The sequence below is a fragment of the Myotis nattereri genome, assembly GCF_964212035.1.
Source record: "Myotis nattereri genome assembly, chromosome: X".
NCBI lineage: Eukaryota > Metazoa > Chordata > Mammalia > Chiroptera > Vespertilionidae > Myotis > Myotis nattereri.
Window position 1 is genome coordinate 124411538 of NC_138078.1, and position 18758 is coordinate 124430295.

General features: G+C 41.6%; 1 protein-coding gene across 5 annotated transcripts in view; it reads left to right on the forward strand.

The window, feature by feature from the left end:
• Nucleotides 1-2881: 2881 nt before the first annotated feature.
• Nucleotides 2882-18758, forward strand: part of FHL1 (four and a half LIM domains 1) — a 73714-nt gene continuing 57837 nt past the window's right edge. For 2 of the 5 annotated variants that reach the window (XM_081081906.1, XM_081081907.1), the window contains exon 1: nt 10558-10658. The gene's annotated coding sequence lies outside the window, so the exon portion shown is untranslated. Of the gene's footprint in view, nt 3247-10557; nt 10659-18758 lie in introns of those variants that run through there. The other 3 variants (XM_081081904.1, XM_081081905.1, XM_081081903.1) reach the window with 3 other exon arrangements.

The window sequence follows — 18758 nt, forward strand, 5'->3', positions numbered from 1 at the left end:
TTTAAGTGGAACAATGTGGCCACATGACCCACAATAGTTGAGTTCAAATCCAAAGAGATGAAGTGTTAAGAGGCAGGCAGGACTGACCAAGCCCAAGCAATGTGGGAGATCGCTGACTGGCACCTAGTAGAACATTACAAATATCTGAAGAAGGGAGGAAGGAAGGGAAGAAGGGGGTGGGTGGGAAAGAAGGTGAGGCAGAAAGAAGGGGAAAGGAAAGATGGAGAAAGGAAGGGGGAGAAAGAAAGGGGTCTTGTGAGAAATGACCCACAACTAACACTGATTGAGCGCCAAAGGATGGCCAGATTGTTCCCTGGGAGAGGGCTTTTCATCTGGAGCCCTCCAGCTTGGGTGCCTCTTGGCTATTTGGGGCTGCACACTGGGCTGGTATTCTATTTGAGGCGTCCCTGCTTCGGAGTTAATTGTTCTCAGGATAAGAGTTGGGCAGATCAGCTCCTTCTTTTCCTAGCAAGTGTGAAGGAGAGTCTCTTTTACCATCCAGAAAGACCAGACTTCAGTGTTTCTCAGGGCTTGAAATGGGAAAAGGGGAAAGCCCAGATCCCTGATGCCTGGGAGAGAGAAGGGAGCTTTGCAAGGGTCTATGCCAGGGGTGGGCAAACTTTTTGACTCGAGGGCCACAATGGGTTCTTAAACTGGACCGGAGGGCCGGAACAAAAGCATGGATGGAGTGTTTGTGTGAACTAATATAAATTCAAAGTAAACATCATTACATAAAAGGGTACGGTCTTTTTTTTTTTTTAGTTTTATTCATTTCAAACGGGCTGTAGTTTGCCCACTGGCTGGTCTATGCTCTCTCCTAAAGGAGGCCAGCGCCCAGTTTGTGAACCCAGTGGGTGGTGGGGGGGGAACAGAAGTCATCAGATTGGAAGTACACAGCAGACTGCCTCCACTCCATCCCCTGATTAGCATGTATCTTCCTGGTCTTTACAAAGGACAATGCACTTCAGCAGGTGGAGGGCCCATCTTCCCAGTGCAATCCAGCTCTCACCTAGGCAGGGGACTCCTTTCGTAAGCCCTTCCTTCTCATCAGCAATCTCTCCCTACTGATTTATTCCTAAACACATTCTCATCTCTCAAATTAAAAACGAAGAAATTAACCCTTTGTCCCTACTTGTTCCTCTGTTCTACTCCAGTTTCCCTTTACAGTGAAATGTCTACACTATGTTGTGTAGACTTCAACTCCAATTCCCTCTTCAAACCTGTTCTATCAAACCCTTAAACTTCCCTCCACAGGCACCATCTTAAACTGAACCACCATCAGTTTTGACAAAGACTATTGGGAAAGCCTTCTAACTAGTCCTTTGATTCTCATTCTCCTCTAAACCTTTCTGATAGTCAAGGTGGTCTTTGAAAAATATAAGTCAGGCCTGTAATACTACTCAGCAATAAAAAATAGTGAAACTGAGTGAAAAAACTAATCCCTAAAGATTACATACTGTATGATTCATTTACATAACAGTCATGAAATGACAAAACTGTAGAAACAGAGGACAGATTAATGGTCGCCAATGGTGAGGGACTGGGAGAACTGGGTAGGAGGCTGTGGCTATAAAAGCAACAGAATGGATCCTTGTAATGATGGAACTATTTTATATCTTGATTGTGGTGATGGATACATGAGCCTACACGTGATAAAACTGTATAGAATTAAACACACACACACAAGTAAATCCAGGTAAATCTGAGTAAGATTGGTAGATTGCACTAATGTCAATATTCTGGTTGTGATCTTGTATTTTAGTTTTGCCTAGGAGCAGGAATGGGTAAAGGGTACATAGGATCTTTGTTTTATTTCTTATAAATGAATGTGAAACTACAATTACTCCAAAAGAAAAAAGAATTATAAATCAGATCATGTCATACCCCAAGGTAAAACCATTCATTCAGTGGCCTCCCATTTATTTTGGAATAAAACCGTCTGCCCATTGACTAGATGCAGTTCATGATCTGGTCCCTGGCAACTTGTCCAACATTTTATTATGCTACTCTCCCCAGCTCTTTTGGTGTCCGACATAATCACCACCTTAGTTCCAAGGCATCAAGGTTTGTCCTCTCTTTCTGGCTTTTGTACATCTGCTCCTTATTTCTGGAAGGTTTTTCCCTGGCTGTTTTTATGGTTGCTCTTTTCATAACTTTCAGGGCTCAGCTTAAATGCCACCTCCTCCTGCCTAACCACACAATTTGCACCCTGTTCTTTTCCTGCATAGGTCTTATCCCAGATTTGATTATTTTATCATTTCTTTATCATGTGTCTCCCTCCCCGACTAGATTGCAAGCTCCCAGGGCAGGGTGGAGAGTGTTCTAGAACTCTGCGCTGTCTCTCCAGCGCCTGGCATAGTTCTTGGCACATAGGGAGGGCTCAGTAAACTGAATATTAAGCGAATGAATGAGTGACCACGTGCGGCTGCCATCGGTATTTTTCTGAGTGATGTAAAGCTCTCTGGATGGTGGCTTTGGACTTATGGATGGGGCTCCTTTCGCCCCTTTCCTGCTTGTTACTAAGGGGAAGGGTCGCTGGGGGTCCCTTGGCGCCACTCCGAACCACGCAGTTACGCAGTCGGGTGGCGAAACGGGTTACGTTCCGGGCCCCGGGCGCTTTGCAGGGAGTACGCAGGTTAGCTGAGGCCCCTAGCCAGGCCACCTTCGCTCTACTCTCTTTGTTACTCCCACCTCCCCAGCCCTGGGCGAGGTTGCCTGCAGTGACTCCTGACTCCCCACCGTGCTCTAAGGCTGCAGCGCCAGGGAGGAGGGCCCCGAGCCCCTAGCCGCCCTCCTCTCCAGGCCAGGGTCGGCCCTACGGAGAAGCGCTCGCCGCCACCACCCCGCCTCCTCCGCGCGCCCACGCCTTGCAGGCAGCGCCGCGGCTACTGAGAAGAGGGCACGTGGGCGCGCGGAGTGCGCGGCGCTCCGGCTCCCAGCCCCCTGCCGGACCAGCCCCCAAGCGCTCGCCCCGCACCACAGCCCCCCACGGCAAAGCCTAGGCTGGCGCGCGCCCCGCCCCGGGCCAGCCGCGTCCGCCCCTGCGCGCGCTCCCTCCCCTCCCCGCCCCCCTCCCGCGCCCCTCCCCTAGCTTCCCTCCCGCGCCCTACATCTCGCGCCCGGCTGAGGGGGCTCAATCCGCCGCCGCCGCCGCCGCCACCGCTGCCGCCGCCGCCACCGGGCTTCGGTCTCGGTGCAGGTAGCGGCCGCCGCCAGGACAACTACGCTGCCGAGCATCCCCAGGCAGTAAGCCCGCTTTCTCACCGCGAGTGCGTGCGTGTGCGCCTCCCGCCCACCGGCTCGGGTCCCCCGGGAGCCACTGCCCTATTGCCCCGCCGCCACCGCTGCTGTCGCTCTGGTCTGCCGGGCCTTCAGGGGCCGGCTACCTGCGGCCTCTGGCCCCAGCCGCTAGGCCTGGGGTGGGGGCTGGTATCTTGTATGATTACCAGCGTGCAATGGGCTGCACGCTTGCAGGACCCCCACACGGGGTTCGGCCTCCCCGGGGCTTTCGCTAAGGTGGTGGGAGATGGTGGGCCCCACACGGGGTTCGGCCTCCCCGGGGCTTTCGCTAAGGTGGTGGGAGATGGTGGGCGGTGGGGATGGGGAGCGACTGGGGAGGGAGAAGGTGGAGATGGTGGGGGGAAGGAGCGAAAGGGGGGCTTTCCGCGCTCTCCTATGCGGAATGATGGGGAGGGAGGAGGGAGAGAACCGGGCTCTAGGTTTTCTCACCCATCATGTCGGGCAGTGGGTGTGGGCCGAGTTGGGGGCACCTCTTGGTTTTCTCAACAAGCAGAGTTAGCAGGGTTTGTGGGGAGCGGGTGAAGATGAAGTGGGGGGGGGGTCTCCCCTTGGTTTTCTAATCAAGGATGGTGGGGATTGGGGAGGCAGTGAAGGGGGACCTGCCTCAATGAGGGTGGTGGGGGTGGGGATTCGAGGGAGTGGAGGTAGGGGGTTTTCTCCATGGAGATGCGGAGGGGTTGGAGGAGTGGGGGAGGGTGCAGGGAGAATGGGGAGTGGGGGGGAGAGCCCGCTGCGCTTCACTATAAGGGAAGGGCGGGGGATTGGCTAATGGAGGTGAGGACAGTGGTGGATTTCAGCTCCAGCGTGGAACCCAGAGAAGCTAGAGGAAGGTTCTATCACGTGGGTTGAGCCTTAGAACGTGGATTTTCAAAACTGCAGGGTGTAACCTTTCCACCTCAAAAAGCTTGAAATCCCTACAAGGTGCCGTCTGTTCTAGGCTCTGGGGGAGCGCTTTCTGCTTTCGAAGTTTCTCTTTCCTTTCCATTCCTCAAGGCCTCTTATCCTCCAGGACGAGGTGGACTTGTGGAAATCTGCAAAGGAAGGCTGTGTGTGGTTCGGGTTCAGTGCTACATTATTTTCTGCATTTTGGGGCTGTGCGAGTCTCTCGGGTTTGTTTTGATTTTGCCCTTTTACAATAAAAACCCTGTACCAGGGAGACCCCTTGGGAAAAGAAGAGAATACAGTTTATTAAGGGGACTCCAGGTTGGATTTTTAATATCCTGAAGGGCAAGAGATCTGTCATAGCATTTTTACTTGGCTTTTAGAGGAGGTAGAAATAGAATAAACATCGAATGTCTTTGCTAGAAGTCCCCTATATTCGTTTAAATTATTCCATCGGGATTATCCGAGCCCCCTTTGATTTGAATTTGGAATAGATCCTGTTTTCCTAATTGGAGCCATCGTTTTGTAATTGCCTGTTATTCTTCCCTGGGTTATCAAATCTATGGCAAGCTTATAGAGCAGCAAGAATAGTTTTTTTCTGTTATCTTGATTAAGACAGTTTTAATGTAAATTTTATGTTGTTCCTTGGAAACGTGAACATTTGCAAAATAGCATAAATTTATATTATGGGCCCCTTGGAATTTTGCAAAGCCTTTCCATTCCCAGCTCTTCTCCGGGAACAGAACCCCCGCCCACACACACACCCCACTCTTTACACTGAAAAAGCAAGGGCTTCTGGGATGATAGCTTTGCCTTTGGAAACTCATGCTCTTATTTGCTTAAGAAGAATGCATATTAAAGAGGCTAAGGCCTTTAATGTGGTGAGGCTATATACTGCTTTCCCATTTTGGTTGCATAAGGTTACAATACAGTCTTTACCTTCAGTCTTTAAAATGCTTATTTAACATTTTGAAGAGCAAATATAATCTTTATGCAACAGGAAATTGGTCAGATAGGCCATGATTTGTACAAACCACCTCCCAACAATTACAGTCTAATACTACCATATAGGTTTTGTAGCCATATCTTGTTTTTGAAATTCTAAGCTACCATTCCCCTATTGAGTTTTTGGAGAAGTAAATAGTTGTGTGTGTTTTTATTAACCAAGTCTAGATTTTGCGTGAAACATTAAAAAATATGTGTAAGATTTAAATTGTTAAAATTTTCTCTTGTATGATACCAGTGTATTGGAGCTAACTTAATAAGTATAAAATTAGTGAACCACTGAAATAAGATAATTATTTGTTTACTGGAAATGCTAACCTGAAAATGTTTGAGTAGAAGTAGAGATTTGGGTCTCAAAGATTAATGCAACTACATTTAAATAAACATTATTATATGCACCATTTCTAATGTTAATGTGATATGAAGTCTATGCATAGGCAACAATCTAAAAATAGTACAGTTGACAAACAACACAGGTTTGAACTTCAAGGGTAGAATTATAAGGTGGTTTCTTTTTTCAGTAAATACCTGTACTGTTTTCCATCTGCCTTGAGAGTCCACAGATATGGAGGGCCGACTGTCTGCATTGATCTACACAGTTTTATACAGGCAACTTGAATATGCACAGATTTGGGTATCTGTGGGGGTCCTGGAACCAATCCCTTGAGGATACCTGGAATAGCCCTTAGGGGGTGAAAAGTCTTATGCTCATTTTTTGTTTTGTTTGTTTGTTTGTTTGCCTTGGGGATTTAATTCTGATTAAATTCTGATTTTTCTCTCTTAGGAATAGAATCCCTAGAGGTAAAATCTTTTGAAGAGAGGAGAATGTTGATGGGTGGTGGGCCTCAAGTTTCTGTATTTAAAAAAGTGTAAATTGAGTGTCTTTTACCCAGCTTTTTAAGAACCTGTTGTTTGTCCTGTGGGACTGGAAAGGAAAAAAAAGATGACATTTCAGAAATTAACAAATATATGATCAAATATCTTTCTAAATAGCCTTAAAGATTTTGTTAACATCCATTTGAAAAGTAATTTGTGAATCAAGACTTTGTGTAAGAAATTGCCCCACACCATTTGAAAAAAATAACAGTTTGTTGAAAGCTAACCTCATGAGACTGATCCCTGTTTTCCTGCCCTCCACTTCCTGGTTCCCTTCTTCCCCACACCCCTCCCTTTCTCCCCTCTGGTGCCAGTAACATTGGCTATTATAACCTTGTGGGAGTTGAACAAATGTTGGCACTTGCTTGAACTTAACTCTTTGGCTGCTTTCCCCAACTTTTGCCTACAAATTTTTTTTGGTTAATTGAACTTTCCAGTTGTTGGGATTTGGGGTAAAAGGGAGTCAACTGTAATTATTTTCTCCTAAAAGAGCTTTTCTTTCAGCTCCTGTTGGATAAGAGCAAAGAAAGGGTTGGGTTTTTTTGTCAATGGAATACTTAATTAAGCAGAGTATCTGACCATTCATTTATTTAACAAACATTACTGAGTTACCTCCTCGGTTGGAGGCTGTGTGCTAGGTGCAGGGATGCACAGTGGATAAAAAATGACTTCTGGCCGAAACCGGTTTGGCTCAGTGGATAGAGCGTAGGCCTGCGGACTGGGGGGTCCCAGTTTCGATTCCAGTCAGGGGCATGTACCTGGGTTGCGGGCACATCCCCAGTGGGAGATGTGCAGGAGGCAGCTGATCGATGTTTCTAACTCTCTATCTCTCTCCCTTCCTCTCTGTAAAAAATCAATAAAATATATTTAAAAAAATGACTTCTGCCTTCTGGTGCAGTTACTAAATGAAAGATAGACAATGAATTTGTTGTGAATAATTGAGAGTTGTCCAGTCTTTTAGACATTAGCATAGCACTTTATTAGATATATTAAATATGCTTTAGTCATGCAAACAGTGGAGTCATTTCCAGAGAATTGTTCACTGCATAAATTTTATCTCACCTCCCCAGCTAAGACATACTTTTCATTTTGGGTAATAATATAATTTTTAAGTCTTCTTAAGCTTTATGGTCTTTTTTAAAAGATGAGTTTTATGTAAAATAAATAGGACATAGTACAATTCTTGATATTTAGATTCAACATTTTATATCTCTTTATAGAGTAGTGAGAAGATGGCCAGGCCAGCATTCATTCCTGAGACTTAAAGCATCTTTTGACAGCATAGTGGGCCAAAAAATTTTTCTGTGGTCAACTTAGAATTATCTTATATAATAAAAGGCTAATATACAAATCGACTGAACGGCAGAACAACTGGTCACTATGATGGACACTGACCACCAGGGGGCAGACGCTCAATGCAGAAACTGCCTCCTGGTGGTCAGTGCGCTCCCACAGGGGGAGCACTGCTCAGCCAGAAGCTGAGCTCACAGCTGGCGAGTGCTAAGGATGTCCGACTGACAGCTTAGGCACGCTCCCCAAGAGCTCCCAGGATGGCTCCCGGACTGCGAGAGGGCACAGGCCAGGCTGAGGGACCCCCCCACCCCAAGTGCATAAATTTTGTGCACCAGGCCTCTAGTGGATAATAATAGATGGTGGAGCCCATAAGAATGGTTAATACTAAATAGTAGCACTAGTAAATGCTTGCCCTCCTGAAAGGCTACCTCCTGAGATCTTTGAGAATTCCTCTTTTTGTGAAGAATGCTAGACCAGTGGTTTCTAACTAGGGCAGTTTTGCCCCCAGGAAACATTGAACATTGTCCAGAGACATTTTTGGCTGTTACAACTTGGGGCTTGGCATGCCTCTGAGAGGCCAAGAATGCTGCTTTCACATTCTATAGTGCACAGAGCTGGCTCTCCCCACCCCCATCCCCCAACAAAGTGTGATCTGAACCAAAAAGTCAATAGTGCTGAGGTTGATGTAATTTCCTCTACAAAATGCAATAAAATGTAACTTCAGGAGTGTAGAGAACAATGACAGTTTCTTGATGTGACTTGAGTAGTTTGTTGAGCTCACTTTACTAGTCTTAAAAGTGACTGTTTCTCATGCATGGACCAAAATAATTAAAAGACCAATAACAGCAACCATTGATGGTAATTACTCTGTGCCAGGCACTTGTATGCATGGTATAGCCTCTTCATTTTATAAACGAGGAATCAGGCTCAGAGTGGTAAAGTAACTTGCCTTAGGTCTCATAGCTGATTGAGGTTGGAAGTAGACATCAAAATATTGTTTACAAAAATGTGCAAAATATAGTTATGCACATTTCACAGATAAAATTAGTGAAGTAACTTGTCTAAGATTGCACAACTAATAATCAGCAAAGTTGGGATTTGAACTTAAGTCCCACGACTAAGCCACTGTCCCCTGCTGCTTGATCTAAAGTTTGGGGTTGATGAAAGGGGTGAGTTGAAGAGCAAGCTGCAGAGAGGTGAGTAACCAGTCCTATAAAAAGTAATTTCAGCCGAAACCGGTTTGGCTCAGTGGATAGAGCGTCGGCCTGCGGACTGAGAGGTCCCGGGTTCGATTCTGGTCAAGGGCATGTACCTGGGTTGCGGGCATATCCCCAGTAGGAGATGTGCAGGAGGCAGCTGATCGATGATTCTCTCTCATCGATGTTTCTAACTCTCTATCTCTCTCTCTTCCTCTCTGTAAAAAATCAATAAAATATATTTTAAAAAAAAAGTAATTTCAGAGGTAATGTGTTGTAGTTGCTGGATTATATTCAGGTAGAGAATAGAGAGGTGATGAATTGCTGTACCTTCTTCAACAGATGAGAACTGAGTGCAACGTGGTACTCTGGAGATCTACATAAACTAAGCCTGTCGTCATTTTAGAAACTTCATTTTCTATCTTACTTGATTTTTTGGAAAACTTTTGATAATTGTACAACTGGAAGTTACTAAATTGTGTTTAGATCCTTTCTGCAGCTTACCTTCTACCTTCACTAGGACTGTCATATAAAACGTCGTAATGCGGCCCTAATCGGTTTGGCTCAGTGGCTAGAGCATTGGCCTGCGGACTGAAGAGTCCCAGGTTCGATGCTGGTCAAGGGCATGTACCTTGGTTGTGGGCACATCCCTAGTAGGGGGTGTGTAGGAGGCAGCTGATTGATGTTTCTCTCTCATCGATGTTTCTAACTCTCTATCCCTCTCCCATCCTCTCTGTAAAAAATCAATAAAATAATATATATTTTTTTAAAAACGTAGTAATGCAACATTTGGTTTGTCATCTTTTTACACAATTTAAGCATTTGGTTTTTTTTCTATCAAAGTTGTTGGAAGTTGTTTTTATAAAAATTTTCATCAAATTCATACTTTTGTTTTTCATATGGGGGTGTGTTTTGTTTTGACAGCTAAATATTTCACTTTCGATATGTTGTGTGTTAGAGCATAAAAAGAGGAAAAATAAGAGACAGCCATTAGCAATCATATTTTGTCTGGCAAGCTTTTTTGTGGGTAGAAGAAGAACCTCGTGTTTCATTTCATTTACTTTAAATTGGAAAGGAATTTTAACCATGATTCTCAAGGGCCAGTATGCTGGGGGAGAAAAGAAATGTTATTTAGATAAAATGCACGTTTTGATTTCCACTTAGGACTGTGAAGTAGAGATTTTGATTGTAATAATAATGTCCTGATTCTGACTACAGCAGTCCGCCACTTGGGTAATCAACCACTATGTATGGATACTCATTGTGATACTGTCTGATTTTGTGCCCCCCTCCCATCGATTTTAGAATAGACTTGAGAGATCTGATCAAACTTGTAAGAACACACTAGTCCTTTTGAAAATCTAATTTTTTAATTATAAGAGTAGTACTTTTTTACTGTAGCGAAATTCAGAAAATACAGAAAAGTCTAAAGAAGAAAATAAAAATGAGTTACAATCCACCACCCAGAAGTTAGTGACAGTGTTTTGTATTTCTTTTTGTTATTTTTAATATGTTTTTATTGATTTTAGAGAGAGGAAGAGATAGAAACATCAATGATGAGAGAGAATCATTGATCGGCTGCCTCCTGCACGCCCTCTACTGGGGATTGAGCTGACAACCCGGGCATGTGCCCTGACTCGAATCGAACCATGACCTCCTGGTTCATGGGTTGCCGCTCAACCACGGAGCCACACTGGTCAGGCTGTATTTATTTTTAAAATACAGTGATTTTCTAAAAAATTGTGAACTCAAGTCCTTTGTAAAATCTGCAACCTATAAGTGTAGTCTAATTTTTAAAAAATTTTAACAAAATTTCTGAATTATTGTTGCATCTCTAGATAGAACTCATGAGCATAAGGCGTGAAATGAGAAAGCTGCTAGGGAGTTGGAGGATTGTCCTGTGGCCTCTTCATGCAACCCCCTTAAAATTTCTCCTCCTCAAACTTGAGTGATAGAATTTCAGTACTGGAAGGGACTATCAATACCCACCCCCTTCATTTTTCAGGTGAGGAAAAGGAGGCTCAAAGAGGTCAAGCACCTGTTCCAAGATCATATAATGTGTTAATGTTGGAGTTCCAGTTTGAAGTTATAGTTCCTCCATAGTAGGTAAGTTTTTATTTTCTAATTACAAACTTCTCATAGCCAAGAACTATTTGTTAGCCTGTCCCTCAAAAGAACAGCCTTTTATGGTGGAAGTATATTAACTTTACTAAAGGATACCAAAAAGCCCACATATTTCCTAATTTCAGAAAATGATCAAAACAGTTGTGAGCAGTACAGGAATTTTTCATATAATTTACTTTATTGAAATTGAGTATTAGTGAGCGGGAACCTCTTTTGTGCGTCTGGCCCTCAGTTTAATTTTCCCTGGCCTATGGGGCAAGTACCAAGGCATATCAAACATGCCAAACAAGAGGAACGACAAACAGCTTTTATGAGTCTTTACACATGGGAGCCAGAAGAACACGATTAAAGCTGTTGCTGTACAAAATTATTTGTTTCCTGTATAGAATGAGATATCTGTTAAAATTGTGGGAAAGAAATTTTAAAGATTGCATCTGCTTCCAAATTTAGGTAGGAAGTTAAGAAATTACAGCAAATGCTGACAATGTGGCATCATTAACAAGCATAACTGTTGTTTGAATTTGGCACTATTAAAGTTTTTCAGCTTTCCTCCCTCTCTTTACCCTGCTCTCCTTGCCTCTCTTTGTAGCTGTGTGGCTCACTCTTTGTGTCTCCTTTGCCTGTGTGTCTTTTTCACTCTTAGGGTGACTTGTTTTTCAGTACAGCTGACTCTACCCACTTTCTTTTTTTTTTCCTGGTTCTCAGTGTATCCACATCATCATGTTCACGTTCCACTGTGTATCCCTTACCAGCCGTGGGCAAACTACGGCCCGCGGGCCGGCCCGTTTGAAATGAATAAAACTAAAAAAAAAAAAAGACCGTACCCTTTTATGTAATGATGTTTACTTTGAATTTATATTAGTTCACACAAACACTCCATCCATGCTTTTGTTCCGGCCCTCCGGTCCAGTTTAAGAACCCATTGTGGCCCTCGAGTCAAAAAGTTTGCCCACCCCTGCCTTATCCCATTCACCAGTATTATAGTTATACCAACCTGGACTGGGCCAGGTCCTTTTTTCAGCCTAAGATGGGCAGGGAAGCTGCTGCCTGGAACAAATCTGGGCTAAGAAGAGCTGGTGTCATTCAATGCAGAATGTCACTGATAGAATAGAATTAAACAAAATCTGATCAGAAATAACATAGGCCGCATATACAGAGTGGGACAAAAGTAGGTTTACAGTTGTGAGTACAAGAAACAGTTTGGTGTTGTATTATTTTTCATATGAACAACTGTAAAGTTTCTTTTACCCTTATACTTATAAACCTGTGAACACAAAATCATCCCTTCTCTATAGCCAGGGCCCCAGCAAATGCTAACCTATGTGAGATAATGCATACTCAGTACTAAGGACTTACTATTTGAACAAATGAGGAAATTTGACCCTTGCCTAGGGGTGTGTTCGTAAAGAGTTTTTGCTCCTGTTTCCCATTCATGCCCATTAATGAAAGTGTGCATTGTCAGCTCTTCCAAGCTTCCTGTAGCATACTGCATGCCTAGTAGAAAATGGGTTTTCTTCTGCATTTAAACAATGAGATTTTATTGTACTGTATTTTTGAACTTCTGTAGGTAGAAATGCACAGATAGAAGATCCGTGTGTGCTTTTTTTTTAAAATGCAGTGAAACATACAAAGAGAAAAGAACAATTGCCTGGCCTGTGTGGCTCAGTGGGTTGAACATCAACCCATGAACCAGAAGATCACACTTCCTTTCCTGGTCAGGCCACGTGCCCAGGTTGCAGGCTCAATCCCTGGTAGGGGGTGTGCAGGAGGTTGTCCATTGATGATTATCTTTCATCATTGATGTTTCTATCTCTATCTCCCTCTCCCTCCTCTCTGAAATAAATAAAAATATATTTTTAAAAAACATTTTTAAAAGAAAAGAACAATCAAAATAAGTCTTTGTGGTCAACACATTACTTCTTGTGGAATTTATATTTTAATTATACACATAAAACTCTGGAATATATATCTCAAGACACAAAATGATCCATCCATAGTCTAATCACAAGAATTTATAGTATCCGCAAGGTTTTATGTATACTTTTCAATACTAAGGTAATGATAGCTAAGGATACTGAGATTTTATCATCAAGGTTTTTTAAATTGATTTTTAGAGCGAGAAGGAGACAGAGAAAATGAGAAAGAGACAGAGAAACATCAATGTGAGAGTGGAACATAGATTGGTTGCCTTCTGCACAGTTCCCTATTGGGAATCAAGCCCTCAACCCAGGCATGTGCCCTGACCAGGAATCAACCAGAAACTTTTTGATGCCCAGCCAACTGAGCCACACTGGTCAGGCCTTATCAAGGTTGTTTTGACAAGGATGATACAAAACTAAATTTCTATACATTTTTGTCATTCACTTTCAGTTTTAGAGTATGGATAAGGCTGCTTGACTCTTGTCAAGTTTAAAAATGTTTGCCAATGATATAAATGTATTTGTATGGAATGTGTGTTCTATGACTGTTCAATGAAATTGAAAGCAAAATGGTTCTAAAATAAATTACCAGTGGGCAAAAATAAAAATGTGTGCTTTATGTCATGACTGGTGTGGCTCAGTTGGTTGAGCATCATCCTGTACACTGAAGAGTCACCGGTTTGATTCCTAGCCAGGGCACATGCCTCGGTTTCAGGTTCAGTCCTCAGTTGGGGTGTGTCAGGGTGCTTGCGGTCAGAAACAATTGGTGTTTCTCTCTCTCTCTCTCTCTCTCTCTCTCTTCCTCTCTCTCTAAAATCAATAAAAACATTTTTAAAATGTGTTCTTTTATTAGAAAGAAATTAAGCATTGGTTTGTCAGTGATTGTGGGGATCTAGTTTTACATATCATTCTTGCTTGTGAAACTATTAGCATCTGCCTATAGACATGATCAATCATATGGCCTCTCATGTGTTCAGGTGAGCTGAAGTAACAGGTGTCCCCTGCCCACCCAGGTTTCTTAGAGACTAAAGAGTACATATAGACACAAAGATACATACACATGGATTATAAAGTCTCAAAAGTGTTATATCCCTAAGCCATAGTAGTGGGATTTAGACATATAAATCAACAAAATTTTATTTTTCAACATATTCTAAGAAATGTCCTGTAAAAAATTAGAGCTTTAAATACTTGAAATGATAAAGTTCCTAGCCAGAGAGCTTCTGGAAACTAAGGAAACACTGTAAGTTCCTTGTCAAAGATTCCACATCTCCAGATGCCAGGGTTAATTCAAGTTTTAAGATCCTAGGACCATTTTCTTCTAAACACAAAAAATTGTGGCTCTATTTTTTGTGTGTTTGTTCAAAAAATGTTTTAAAAATATAGTTTTATTGATTTCAGATAAGAAGAGAGATGGAGAGATAGAAACATCAATGATGAGAGAGGATCATTGATAGGCTGCCACCCCCTCCCCCCTCCCCATCCCCGGCACGCCCCACACTGGAGATTATTGAGCCCACAACCCAGGCATGTGTCCTGACCTGGAATCGAACAGGGGCCTCCTGGTTCATAGGTTGACACTCAACCATTGAGCCCCCTGGCTGGGCTCAAAATGTGTATGAGCTGAAATTGAACTTGGTTGTTAGACAACTTGTATTGTTACTCAAAGTCTCTTGAGTTTCAAAGCCAAAAACAAAGGTAATGATGGTCACGCATTTAGGATTCTTTCAAATTCTGGCTACAGGTAAACAACAATTCTTTATTTCATGTGTGGCCCCTTGGGACTCTGCTAAGCACATCCAACTGCAACATGGCTTAGGATTTTCATACAACCTTGCTTTTCACCTGCTTCACTAAAGGGTACTCTAAAAACAGAAGGTTGATATTTAGAAATACTGTACTTAACCAGCTCGAGAAACAAACATGTAAGTGAAAGGGTCCAACAATGTGCCTTAAAAGAGGCAGAGCTTCAGTAACCTTTTCCTCCTAAGCGCTGCCTCTTTTTAAGGAAGGAACTTGGAAGGAATTTCCAATGTAGTAAGCGTACCTCACCATACTTAGGAAAGAAACCAAGCAGCTAAGCTAATAGGTGGTGAAAGTTTCTACTTGCATATATAGCAGCAATTTTCAAATCTTTTCATCTCATGGCACACAAAGTAATTACTAAAATTCTGCGGCACACCGAAAAATACATTTTTGCTGATCTGAAAAAAAATAAGTTTAATTTTGATTCATTCACCCCAGATGGCTATTTTTGTGTAAGCTGTTGTCATTTTTTTTATTTGACAGTCTAAGGCAGTGGTCGGCAAACTGCGGCTCGCGAGCCACATGGGGCTCTTTGGCCCCTTGAGTGTGGCTCTTCCGCAAAATACCACGTGAGCGTGCGCACGTACAGTGCGATTGAAACTTTGTGGCCCCTGCGCAGAAGTCGGTTTTCGGAAAGGAGATAGACGAAACAAGTATACAAGACGAGTGTGGATGGGAGAGTTTGAAGGGGTCGACCTCAGCGAACTACCTTAATCAGATTGAAGACATTTTTAGCAAAGGCCAGCTTAGGAGTATCCTAATTAAGTTAATAACAATGTACCTACCTATATAGTTTAAGTTTAAAAAATTTGGCTCTCAAAAGAAATTTCAATCATTGTACTGTTGATCTTTGGCTCTGTTGACTAATGAGTTTGCCGACCACTGGTCTAAGGGAAAGGAAGTCAGTGCCCCTGACTAAATAGTCACGTACTGCATGTTTGAAAAATTCTTGCAGCACACTGGTTGAAAATCGATGATCTATAAATAAGCAGGCAGCCTTTATTAGTTACTTTAAAAATATCCACTCCCCCCCCACTTTATTAAGGAATAATTAATAAATATAATTGGATATATTTAAAAGGTACAACGTGAGGATTTGATATACATATACATTGTGGAATGTTACTATCAAGTTTATTGAGTATCATTTACATAAAATAAACTGCATTTACTTAAAGCATATAATTTGCTGTTTTGGCAAATGTATATACCCATGAAACCACTGCTACAATCAGGATGTAGAATATTTTTATTACTCCCACAAAATTTTCCTCAGGCCCCTTTTGCAGTACATTCTTCCTTCTGCCCATGTCCCCAAACAACCACTGAGCTGCTTTTGTGTGAGAGCCATTTTCTAAACTTAGACTTGAAAATTTTTGGAGCCTTCTCTATCCAAAGACTATATTTATATCCAAAAATGCAATTTCTTTTCTATGTTTAAGAAAATAATACTATCCCAATTTTCTAAATATTAGTTCTTAACAAATTTGCCTGCAAGTAAACTACAGCATCCTTATTAAATAGCTTCATTGCATACTGTACTTTGATCGAAGGGAAATTATAGCCAAGAGAAAAACAACTCTGATGAAATGGAAAAGTGGTGTATGTTCTTCTGAAGTAGTTGTAGTGAGATGTTAAATTCCTCAAGAACAGGACAAATAAAATAATGTGAAATTTATTTCATATTTATTTATAAAGTAAAAATGAAAAAATGAGGGTAAATATTTTACATCGGTATGCATATCTATCTATCTATCTATCTATCTATCTATCTATCTATATCAGTACCTCCAGGTAACGTATCTATATTATTACTCAGGAATAATCCTATCCCTTGAGCTTTCCAAAAGATTTCAACCAAATTCAGAGTTAATTTTCTGTGCATTGGTGTATCATCTTTATGTATTTACACAAACTTTTAATATGCTCAATATTACTTCCTCATTGATATAGTCAATTGAACAAACAATTGTTAGGCAATTTAAAGGCCATATTATTGTCCTTCCTCATTCACCCTCTCAAAAGTTTCATGTCACTGTGATTTCATGTCTAGCTGGCTCTCTGTTCTGTTGCTATCACTCTGTCCTGCATCTACTCTCCATCTGCTGTTCCTGACTTCTACTGTCTTCCTTCCCCAATTTTCTTCCTTGTCTTTTTGTCCTAATACCGCTCCTTACACTGCTCTGCGTTCTTATGATACAGCTAGTTTTGAGGGGAGGGGGGTGCAAGCCCTTTTATAACACTATTTTAAAACAAAACAAAAGCTTACAAAAGCAGAAAATATACAGAAAAAAATAACTTGATTCAAATGTCCCAAAAAGAGAGGGGAAAATTAAAGGGGACAATGCCACATGTTCAACAATAAAGGGTTGCTTTTCTTATTTTTAATGCAAAATACAAGCAAAGGATACACATACTTAAAAAAAAAAAAAAAGCTCAGGAGCAGACACACAGCCCTGAAAACCCTTCAATAAAAAAAGCAGGAGTTTGGGGTTTTTTTTGTCTATGCAGGTACATCATACAAGTTTACCAATGCATGTTGTTTCTATAATTCATGAACGTGGTCAACAAAATAGTGTTCACTTCAACCCAATTTCATTTAAATTTTTAAAAAAATAATGACAGCTGTTTTTATAAACATATCCAGACCGAGTCATCAACAGACTGACTAACTCCCCCTTGTCAGATACCATCTTGAAGGCTGTTTTCTTTTTTTTTTTTTTAATATATTTTGTTGATTTTTTACAGAGAGGAAGGGAGAGAGATAGAGAGTTAGAAACATCGATGAGAGAGAAACATCGATCAGCTGCCTCCTGCACATCTCCTACTGGGAATGTGCCCACAACCCAGGTTCATGCCCTTGACTGGAATCGAACCTGGGACCTTTCAGTCCGCAGGCCGACGCTCTATCCACTGAGCCAAACCGGTTTCGGCGAGGCTGTTTTCTTATGTGGTCCAATAATTTCTTCAGATTCCTTTCATGTTTAGAGCCAAGCTGGAGGTTTGAGAGTTGTGAATGGTTGGTTTTCAGATAATCAAAGTCAAATATGTTTGCAGAGTTATGTTATAGACAGTCTTTGAAACCATGAAACATTAAAGAGAAATGAATGATTTACATTATAATATCCCTATGAAACTTCCTTTTACAAAGCTAAAGCAATTAAAATTGTCTTGAGGTAAGGTGATTTATTATTACCCAGAATGTATTGTGAAGGATTAAAAAAAAAACCCTTCAACATTTGTCAAAATCTGTGGAATGCACAACATAAAGAGTGAACCCTAATGTAATCTATGGACTTCAGTTAATAACAATATATCAATATTGGCTTATCAGGTGTGACAAATATACTCCAGTAATGCAAGATGTTAATAATAGAGGAAACTAAGAGAGGATGTTGAGTGTATGGAAACTACTTTTTACTCAATTTTTCTGTAATCCTAAAACTGCTTTATATATATATATATATATATATATATATATATATATATATATACACACACACACACACACACATATATATACCTTTGTACATTTTGGACTCAGAAATACAAAGAATATGTCAGGCAATTTTTATTATTGTAATTGAATGTGCAATGTTTATTTTTAAGTACTAGCAAAATAAGAGAAGTGCTTCTTGAGTGACATAACTTTGTGTCATGGTTCCCCCGAAAAGTGAGAGTATGAGCTTCTGAAAGAGTTAGCTGCCCAGTACCATCTGGTTGCACAGTAGTAATTGGACCGGTCATTGTGAGTATTGGGTTGGGACTTTGCCACTATTGGGACATTGTGCCATCTTTGCAATGTAGTGGATTTCCAGACTTGACAAATCCCCTGCCCTACAACCCAATGATCCCTTTTTACCCTTGCATTTGTGGTGTCACTAGCAACAGTGAAAGTTTGTGAGCTCATGCCTTCTTTAAGCTAATATCCAAGTTAGAGTTTGATTGCTTTGTGCCAAAGGCTATTGCAGGCCTTTTAGAAGCATTGACCTCTAACACCAGAACCTCCATGCAGTTACTCAGTGTAGCCAGCTCTACACTAAACCTGTGTGAAAAGATTAGGTTTTTAAAAGTCTTATTGTAAATGGTTTCTACCAGTATATATTGGAACTGGGTGTTTATTATGAGCAACTGTAAGTATGTGTTGCTTTCTTGAATTGGCTGTGAAACAGATCATCTGTGGTATGCAGTAAGTAATAAGGAAGGGAGCAAGAGAGTGGAAGATTGGGGCTGAGAAGGACATTGAGACTGAGAGGATAAGCAAATGTTATGGTGATGTTAAAGCAGTGGTTCTCAACCTTGGCTGCACATTAGAATCACCTGGGAATCGAAAATCCTGATTTCTGGGCCTCATCCT